Genomic DNA, 10,397 nt, shown 5'->3' with positions numbered 1-10,397 from the left:
AATCAGCTAATATCCTCGCGATTGCGACCCAGAGCGCACGACCAGTTTAACTCCTTTGTCTCCCTCGAACGCTTCACGTACACTTTCGCATTACGTACACTTGGTTATTTAATTTACGGAAAGTTTTAAACTATTTAAAACTTTTAATAGCCATTCCAGCCGAGCGATGAGAAACAATTTAGTCGCTTAAATTATCAGCGTTTAAAGCAAAAACAAAAACAAAAAAGTCACTCAAGCTGAAACAGTCTTAAGGCAGGAGGGGGGAAAGAAACACAGATAACGGAGGAGCGAGTTTGAAAACGATAAGGACAGAGAGAGACAAAAAGGAAAATGAGAAAACGATTTTGAGACAATTTGAGTTAAAGAGAGAGAGAGAGATTAGAGAGTTGGTGAAAGAGAGATAGAGAGAGAGAGAGAGAGAGAGCAGGAAGTGATCACTCCATACAGCAAAGCAAATTACAGTGAAAAATGACTCAGTGACTGAAGAGCAGAGAAGCTGCAGGGGCCTCTTTCCTGCACTGATATAAACCCCTAGTGTGTGTGTGTGTGTGTGTTCAATCTCTCAGGGAAGATAAGTGTACTATTCTAGGTAGGACTGCACAGTAGGTGTCTGTCGGTATCACACAGAGAGAGAGAGAGAAAGAGAAAGAGGGGACACATGAGCTGAAAGAATAAGATGATTGACTGCGTGGGAAAATAAATATTTACATTTATTTACAAGTCACGTCTATCCAAAATTAGAAACTTTGAGAAAGCATTGCTGCCACATAATTGGAGAGGGAGAAACGTTTTATTGTGTCATTTTATTTGAAAATAACTCTGCATTACAACATACGTACAGTACTGTATCGGTAACAAGCTCGCGAGTTTGATTCCAGGGTGATACTGTAGGCTACCACAGTGGGGCGCCTTGAGAGAGCTAATTGGCTGAGCTCTATCAAAGGGGTGGGGTGGGAGGCACTTAGCGCTCTTACAGCAATCACGGCTCTACAGCCAATCACGGGCGTCTGTGAGCTCCAGCAAGCGGAAGAAGTGGATAGCGCTATCCTCCGGGTCTTTTACACCACTCCCAACGGTACATGAGCAAGCGGTTTGAAATGATGGAGGAAATGGCTTGGTCTTCATCTTTCCTGGTTGGTGCTTGTAGCCTCAATGGGGGAGTGCCAAAATGATTGTTGGGAATTGGTCACAACTAAATCAGGTACAAAAATCAGGAGAAAACAAAAAATCTGAATTCGGCATAAACAACATGTAAGCATGAATCCATCCTGCATTGTATCAGCGGTTCAGGCTGGTGGTGGGGGTATAATGGTGTTGCAGAGATTTTCTTTGTACACATCGGGCCCCTTAGTACCAATTAAACATGGTTTAAATGCCACAGCCACAGCCTACCGGAGTATTGTTGTTTATTGTTGCTAAAATCATCTCAAACTGAGATTTTGAACATGCCAATGACGTCAACTGTAGCCAAATGGCCTCTGCAGTCACCAGGGATGTGGTGGAACGGGGAGTTTGCATCATGGACGTTCAGGCGACAAATCTGCCTCTAAGAAACATCTCCATCACCTTGTTGAATCTCAGCCCAGTCCTTGCATGTATATTACATTTGTGACATGGTTCACATCTTCAGACTGGATCTAGATCCGAGTTAAAGGTTCATAGCTGGAGGCTTTGTGTTTCTCCGCCTTCTTTAACAAGAGCTGACCTGCGGAAGGTGAGCAATCCATGAGTAATAAACCACACTTCCTACTGGCTGCAGGATATGACTGATTTGACATCTTATTGACTAATCCTGATAACCGCAGGCAGAGTCCACCTGCCTTATCAAAGACACAGCCTGGATACAGAGTGTGTTGTGTGTCTAATATTTGCGTAGCCACATTTCAGTGTGTGTTCTGTTGTTAGTGACAGAGACGTTCTGGAATCCGAGACACTCGTAACTGATCTATTGAGGGCAATTCAGATCACATCAGGTACCTTCACATGTCGCTTTGATATTCACACACACACACACACACACACACACACACACACACACACATAGAAAGAGACTGAATAGTCCAGGTGTGAAGGAGAATGCTATGAGAATTCCCCCCCCCCTACACACACACACACACACACACACACACACACACACACACACACACACACACAAAGACACACAAAAACAGTGTTTAATCTGCAAAACAGCAGTGCAGGCATGAAGGTGAAAGCTTCACAAGCGTCCCTGTGAGAATATGTACACACAAAAAGTTGATTATGCTACACCAGCTGCTGTTCTGAGTCACACACACACACACACACACACCTCACGGCTACGTTACACAGCCGAATGCCCCCCTGCTCCGGAGAAGCTGACAGGATAATTGCCTTCCTGAACACTTGGCTCTGATTGTCTTGCTTTGGCAGGTCAGTGACTAAAGCGCTCAAAACACTCGAATGACTTTAATGCACTAATATTCAACCTATACTCGCATGTAGAGCAAGATAGAAAACTATTAGATTGAAATGAATAGAATACTTTGTTAAATAGTGCAACGTTTAAATCCCATGTAAGTGAGATCAGTGTTCAGAAATATCATTATGAGAATAAAACGGATTTAAATCAACAATTTGTAGCACAGCATTTGTACGATCAACGCACTGCTTGGAAGTTTCCATGGTAATGAAGTACAATGTCCAAAGTACTTGTTCGATCAAGTATGATTAAGTTTTAAAGACATAAATCTTTCCATAGTGAAAATGAAAGCACATTGCTGCACATGAACACTGTAATGTCTGGATTTGTATTGGTCAGATTTAAAGACATTTTATCATTATAACAAGTTTATTCATCTTATACAGAAGAAAACGAAAAAAACAAAACAATTGTTTATAGTTGCTATAACGTAAGTAAGAACCTAAACTAACATGTTGCCACAAGATTAAAGGGAACTATAAATGGGTAAAAAGTACAACGTGTCAGTCTTTAATAAATAACTAATTACACCAGCTGGCAACCTGCTCAGATTTAAAACACTGATATCGCTCACTCATGCGGTACATTTTAACCAAAAACAGCTTTAAAAAAAAAGAATTCTAAAAAATCTAAAAAGAAATGTGATAGAAGTTAGGCGTAATCAAATGTAATTAATATTTTTTTAATTATAAGGTTAAAATAAAGAAAGTGGTAGATTAGTAAACTTATTTCTTTAGATTTTTTAAATATTTATATATTTAAATTGTAATTTTGTAAAAATAAATTTGTCCTTTCAAGCCTTCATTTTCAGAAACACTGATTCACCAGGAATAGAAAAATTATTACTTACATCATGAAAAAAATTATCTTGTTAAAAAAAAAGCTTAATTAAAAGGAGCTTAATGCTGGTTACATGTGTGCCTGGTGCGCTGCAAAAAATCTTAGCAAGTTAAACTATCTAGCTACTTATAGAAAAAATAATGCAAACTGTAATAAGTGTATCTGTATACATACTGTATGTTGCAAAACTTTTAAGCATACATGTTTTTGTTCTATTGACAGATTACTTATAAATTTTATTCGTAATTATTACTAGAAAAACAAGAAATCTATGCCTAAAAGTCTGATAGCTCATATACAGCTATCAGCTAATGTAGGCCTACATTTTACATTTGGTTAAATATAAGATATTTTCACTTCACAGGATTATCGAGTCTGTCGACATAAATGCATTATCGCTTTCCATCGATTAAAAATTCTTAACGTTTTGAAATGGTTTCATGCAAATGCATTCAAATCTGTGACATACAGTGGGTGCCTGTCGGATTGGATAATTCCAAATTCTAAAACTTCAAACAAAACCACTTCTAAGAACAGTTCTAGAATTGGTAACTAAATAGTTGAACCTGTCCTTTGATTCTAACTTGTTCTAAGAACTTTTTCTACTTCACATCTCAAACTTTTGATTTAGTTGAATCGGTTAAATATGTATCATCAGATTATTGACTTGTGTTTATACTTTTATGTTACACTTAGTCGAATTGACTGTATAGAATCAATAATGTATTAGCTCCAGCTGAAGCTATGCACCTAGCTTCCTTAGCTCATTTCTCAACTTTAATTTTCTTCAGGTTCCAAGTTTAAACGATCATCCTGTCAGGATGGAAAGCACGCTCCGGCTGGCGCCGCGATTCCACCACACACCTCCACTAATGGAATCTGCTCGGGGTGTGTCGAGTGTGTGGCGTTTCTGCAATGCGCTAGGGATTAAATTAAACTCCTTAACAGTCCGTGGTTCTTTTGAACTCTTGCTGATAAAAGCTGGTTTAATCTGCCAAGAGCAACTGCTTAGCCTTTCAACTGACACTTTACAACATACACATTCTAAAACAAAAGAAACCATCCATTTTCAAATGTATTTAGACTTCTGAACATCATGTTGTCTTTTCTTTCTTCTTCCTTTATTGTCTCTCTATTAGACACCATGTCAGAGACACCAACAATGTGCCAGGTGTGTACGAATACACTCAGAACGTTTTTTCTAGAGAGAGATTAGCGGACATAAATGATTTGGTAGACCATAAAATGTGGATGAGTAACAATCGTTTCATCATGAGGAAAAACAGTGAGGGAAGAATCCGTCATTGCAATCTGGATAGAGTTATCATTTATTAATGTTTATTCTTATATGGTTCAATTATCCTTGGTTTATGATTACTCGGAATTATATTCAAATGGGCTCTGACTAGCAAAAGCTCAAATCAAAACGTCATCGTGGATTTTTTAAATTTATTTATTTTAGGGATCCAATTCCAAACCACCACGTAACTCTCAAGCTGCATCGTAGGATGGCGGAAAATGCTATCCACGTTCTTCCACAAATGATGATTGGCTAGTGTCAGTGTGATTGACAGAACAGGCAGAGCATAGATCTTCAGAGAGCATGGCCAATTTTGTTCACTTGGCTTTAGGTCTTGAAGTTGTGACCAAAGTTCCTAAAAAAATAGTAAATTTAAACTGTTAATAAGGCAAAGAATTCTTTTTTTTTAAATTTTTTTTTTCCCGATTTTCTCCCTAATTTAGTCGTGGCCAATTCCTCCCCGTCACTAGGGGGCTCCCACATTAAGGCTACTACTACCATTCAGCTGGCCACTACCATCACGTGTTTCCCGCCGAACCACGTGATGCCAGCCGACCGCATCTTTTCAAACTGTTCGCTCACGCACCATTAGGGACATAAATTTAAAGCTTATAATAAGTAATAAATATGAATAAAAGAAAGAAATATATAAAACGATAGAAAATTTAAATAATTAGAATTAACTAGGAAAAATAGAACTAAAATTGAAACTGAAAATAGAAATATACTGTACAAATAGAAATATAATGGTGTGCAAATATGCATAGAAAAAGTGACTTTGTGCAAAGATTATTAAAGTGTCTTTGTGTACTGGTCCAGAATGTAAATGTAAACATGTAGTGTAGATGTGATGTGCGTGGAGTTGTCCATAGTGTCCATGGATGTATAAATATTGATTGATTGATTGTGAAAATTGTGAAAATATTGTGTTAGTTCTGCATAGTGGTGTGGTTGAGAGGAATTGAAAATCCTTCTCAAAATGACAAGTGTCTCGGAATTTTTTTAACCTCTACGTTTAGCTACAAATAATCAGTTACCATTCGTATAATAGTGTAAAAGTATTTTCCTTCATGTTTGAAGAAATTCTCGTAAATGAAGTCACAAAAGTTAAAGTTATGGTTAAGATGAGGGGCAGGGCTAAGATTGGTATTCCTTCATAAACTCAAACACATCCTTCTTCACGTTTAATTCTTTTATGCAATGTACCAATGTCACTTTGAGTCAAACTGGGACTTTTGATTGCGCAGAATAACAGAACAGAAATTCTTTAAGAATTCATTTCACTGGAAATAATGGCCCGAGCCCAACTCCTGAAATAAAAAAAACACATCATAATACCCCCTCCACCAAACTTTACACTTGGAACAATGCAGTTAGACAAGTATCGTTCTCCTGGCAACCACCAAACCCAGACTCGCCATTATATTGCTAGACAGAGAAGACTGATTTGTCACTCCAGAGAACATTTCCATTGCTCTAGAGTCCAGTGTTGGTGCTTTACACCACTGCATTCGATGCTTTACATTGCACCTGGTGATGTAAGGCCTGGATGCAGCTGCTCGGCTATGGAAACCCATCCTATGAAAGCTCTCTACACACTGTTCTTGAGCTAATATAAAGGCCACATGAAGTTTGGAGGTTTGTAGCTATTGACTCAGCAGAAAATTGGTGGCCTCTGTGCACTTGGAGTCTCAGCGTTGGTGATTTAAGTGGCTTACCACTTTGTGGCTGTCATTACCAATCAGTTCCACTTTGTTGTAACACCACTAACAGTTGATTGTGTAAAAATTTAGTAGCGAGGAAATTTCAAAACTGGATTTATTGCACATATTTTTCTAAGCAACCCATTCTTTCATAAATGTTAGTGCCTAGGTGCTTAATGTTATACACCTGTAACCATAGAAAGGATCGGAACACCTGAATTCAATGCTTTGGATGGGGGAGTGAATACCTTTGGCAATACAGTATATATATTTTTTTTATATGTGTATTTTTTTATTTAACAAAATGTCTATCATCCCTCATAAGGTTGTGTAACCTTGAAAGAAACAGCGTTCCCGCTTTCTTTCTGCCTCTGTCACTGTCTCTATGATGGAGTGTTATTCTGTCCTTTCTCACACACAGGGACAGTTCTAATGAGGCCCGTCTCTACAGCTACATGTCTACACTCAGAGCTGTCACATTAGCATGCACTTCACCCTCTTAAACGCCACATCAAATACCTGCCACTGAAGTGGTCTCCCAGGACCGTGACGACCCGCCATCACTACATGTGTGCTATGTCCTCATGAAATAAAAAATACAAAATCAGTCGAAATCTTGAGTAGAGTGTCAGTCCTAGGGGATTCGTTTTCTCTCGAATGCTCTTAGACATTAAATTACTTTACTTAAGTATAACAAAATTTTCACTTCATTCAACATTATCTTTAGTAAATATGTCATTTTTAAATAGTTAATGATTTTCTCTAACTGGTTTAAGGTAAAAAAAAAAAGATTTATAATAATACATATATTTTTTTTAAAAAAGGGTCGTTTGAAAACAAGTTGTTTGGAAGTCGAGTCATAGACGATTTCCATTCCTCGAAACAACTCAGTAAAAACATACAGAATTCTCATCACTATTAAGAATCTTGAGACCCCAGTAATGTTGGTTTAGGTGCGAAAATATGTGGAATGCAGGTTTATGGCAAAAGTTACTTGCATTATGACTGGGGCTTATTTAAGTTAATCATATGACAAGAAGAAGAATTATTTTTCAGCCGACTTTTTAACGCAATTATCTGTACTTTCTACTCCTTACATTTTAAAAATAGCCTTGTTACTCCGATTTTATTTCAGCTTGTCATTCAAAAAACAAACAAACAAACAAACAAACAAAAAAAAAAAACGCGCCATCCGGATGGAGGGAATTTGATTGTGGTTGGATGAGAAGTATAAACACACCATTCCGACACCCTATTGGTTGGTACGCGATCCATCGCACCTGCACATGACGTCACGTCACACACTCCAGCAAGGACGTGTGAATAAAATAGAATTTTCGGTTGATAAGTTTGTGATAAGTAGACGAAGATGTCTGTGATAGAGACTCAAGATTCGAGTGAAATGTCACAACCAAGCACCAGCGAGGAAGGTAAGTTTTTTTTTTTGATTAATCACTTGGATTAATCATTTATTCTGACAGCACTAATGTTTATTGAAGACAACCATACAGGGGTAATTGTTACTAAGCCTGCCCTGGGTGCACTAATTTTCTTGTATGTTGCCCTCACAGATTCCTGCAGCTAAGCTTGGATGTACATTTACATTCCAATAAAGGTTACCGATGACACGCCTCTGAAGTTTGACTTTTTGCTCCATTAAAATACTTATAGGCAACTAGTTTTCATATCTTCTTCTCCATGAAACATGTTAATGCTCAGTAGTACACATATATGGTTCTTTAATGTATTTACATTGTACTAAAATGCATTCTTTTTCAATTGCCATATACAGAATCCCAAATCACTATGGCCGTTAAAAAAATACAACAAAAAAACACTTTAAAAAATTTTTTTTTATGAGGTGTTAGTGCAGTATATAGGCCTGTGGCACAGCCTAAGCTTTTATCCTTAATGCTCCCCCCCCCCCCTCACGTTACTTTTACTTTTATACTTTAAGTAGTTTTGAAACCAGTACTTTTACACTTTTACTTGGTTAAAAAGCTTGAGTCGATACTTCTAAAGTAGTCTTTTTAAACCCTAGTATCTATACTTCTATCCAAGTAATGAATGTGAATACTTTTGACACCACTGCACATATTTAACACAATATGAAAATTATAACAGAATAAATTAATTCTTATCTTGTCAAACTCTAATACAAGCTCTAAATGTAAAAATAAACGTCTGATATGCTCTTCTCGACTATTTGTCCTCTACATTCCGCCTTCTCGTCCTCTTATCCCGTCCCTTAATTAGATTTTCGTCCAGACGCCTCTGTTTAGTTATGAGGCTCAGCATCTCCCGCTTGGCTCGCTCTCTCCAAACCGCTGAACGCTGGCTGCATACCACGCCTCCAGTCGAAGAAATCAATTCTCATTTAATCCCGCTCTCGACGATCTGCAAGGTCAGGACGTCCTGCAGGACGAGCCAGGAAAGACAACCCTAACTGGAATGACAGAAAGATATAAACAACCCTAATGGGTCAAAGGTTCTAAAACCATTCTGTGTGGAAAGAAAAAAAAAGAAAAGACAATATCTAGACGCACTTGGGATTCGTTTGCATTTTTGCGGCGATATTGATTAAGCAGAGGAACGCTCGTGATTAAAAATTTGCAATTGTGATTCATGGATGTCCGGACAGACACCAAGTCAACGTTTTAATGGGCAAATGGTTGTGTGTGAAAAAAAGGGAGAAGAAAAAATGAGGTTATGGTAATATATGAGGAGCCATCTGGACCTGAGAAATGACCTACGAGCATGAAATATTAGATTTGGAACCAGGAGAGCTGTTAGAAAGAGTAATGAACAGGATTCTATTGCAAATCAATGGCGCAAGTTACGACCAGCGACCCAAAGACTGTACTTTATAAAAAGTCTATCACGTACACTGTGAGCCATCTAATACACCCATTTTTTCCAGCAGTCTGGTCTATCTGCGTTATTGAATTTTGATACTGTATCCTATTTTTTTTTTGCTGTCACGGGTCTGCATAGTGGCCTATCAGTAAAAGGTCAGATAGAAAGTTTAACAATGTATTTTTTTTTTATCTCATCCCCACCCCAAAGCTATACACGTTTTTAATGCAGGAAATAAAAGCGTGCACCTGGTGGTCATTAGTCCTGGAATCAGATCAGTCATCCACACCAGCGCTTTTCAAGGATGCGGCACAAACACACGTTTGATAACGGGTTTACGAGCCAAACCAAAGCACTTATAAATCAAAGCTGATGGGGACTGCAACTTCACTGTTAAACAGTTTTATAATAGATTTAATTATAGATGCTTGACTAATGCACTTTAGGCAGTTTAGCACTACGGGCTCAAAATGTCACAGCTTAAATTAGGTTTTGAAATTGAATGAAATAAATGTACTCATGGAATCCTTGCAGATCTTTCACAAAATGGTTTGCATTATGGTTATGTACGGTATCTAGGACCTGGTATTATATTTAGGCAGGGACAACTTGGCATTTGTGGGATTTGAACCTGGAGTTAAACTTGGGACCTTCCAAATTGTAGTATAATGCCTAAACCACTAAGCTATCCCAGACCCTGGGTACTGGATACCTTGTGTTCCCTTGTCGAACTTGTTCAGAACTCAATGTGTACATGGCACCATTGTACAGTACACGGGATGACGAAAGAGATAATGAATGCCAGCACCAAAACCCACATTCGAATCCACTCATGCTAACAATTATCTTGTTGTGTTGCATGATCTACAAAGCTAGCTAGCTTCTAATGCACGTCTGAATCCCATATCCCTTTCTATCCCCTGGTCGAGAGAACTACTTTGTGAGTGTAACAATGGATTTACCACCCTACATAATGTAGTTCACTAGCTTTCTATTTTACATTATTTGGAATTCAACTCACAGAACAGTTAGTTAGTTAGTTACATATTAATTAGAATACTTGAACTGTCATCATTAGGCAATGTTATATGTGAAGCTTCATACAGTGGGGCAAAAAAATATGTAGTCAGCCACCAGTTGTGCAAGTTCTCCCACTTAAAAAGATGAGAGAGGGCATCATAATTTGCATCATAGGTAGCATCAACTATGAGAGACAAAATAATAAATAAATAAAAAATCC

The sequence above is a fragment of the Clarias gariepinus genome, chromosome 20, assembly GCF_024256425.1.
Source record: "Clarias gariepinus isolate MV-2021 ecotype Netherlands chromosome 20, CGAR_prim_01v2, whole genome shotgun sequence".
NCBI classification, from domain to species: Eukaryota; Metazoa; Chordata; class Actinopteri; order Siluriformes; family Clariidae; genus Clarias; species Clarias gariepinus.
Note: the sequence above shows the minus strand (reverse complement) of the source record.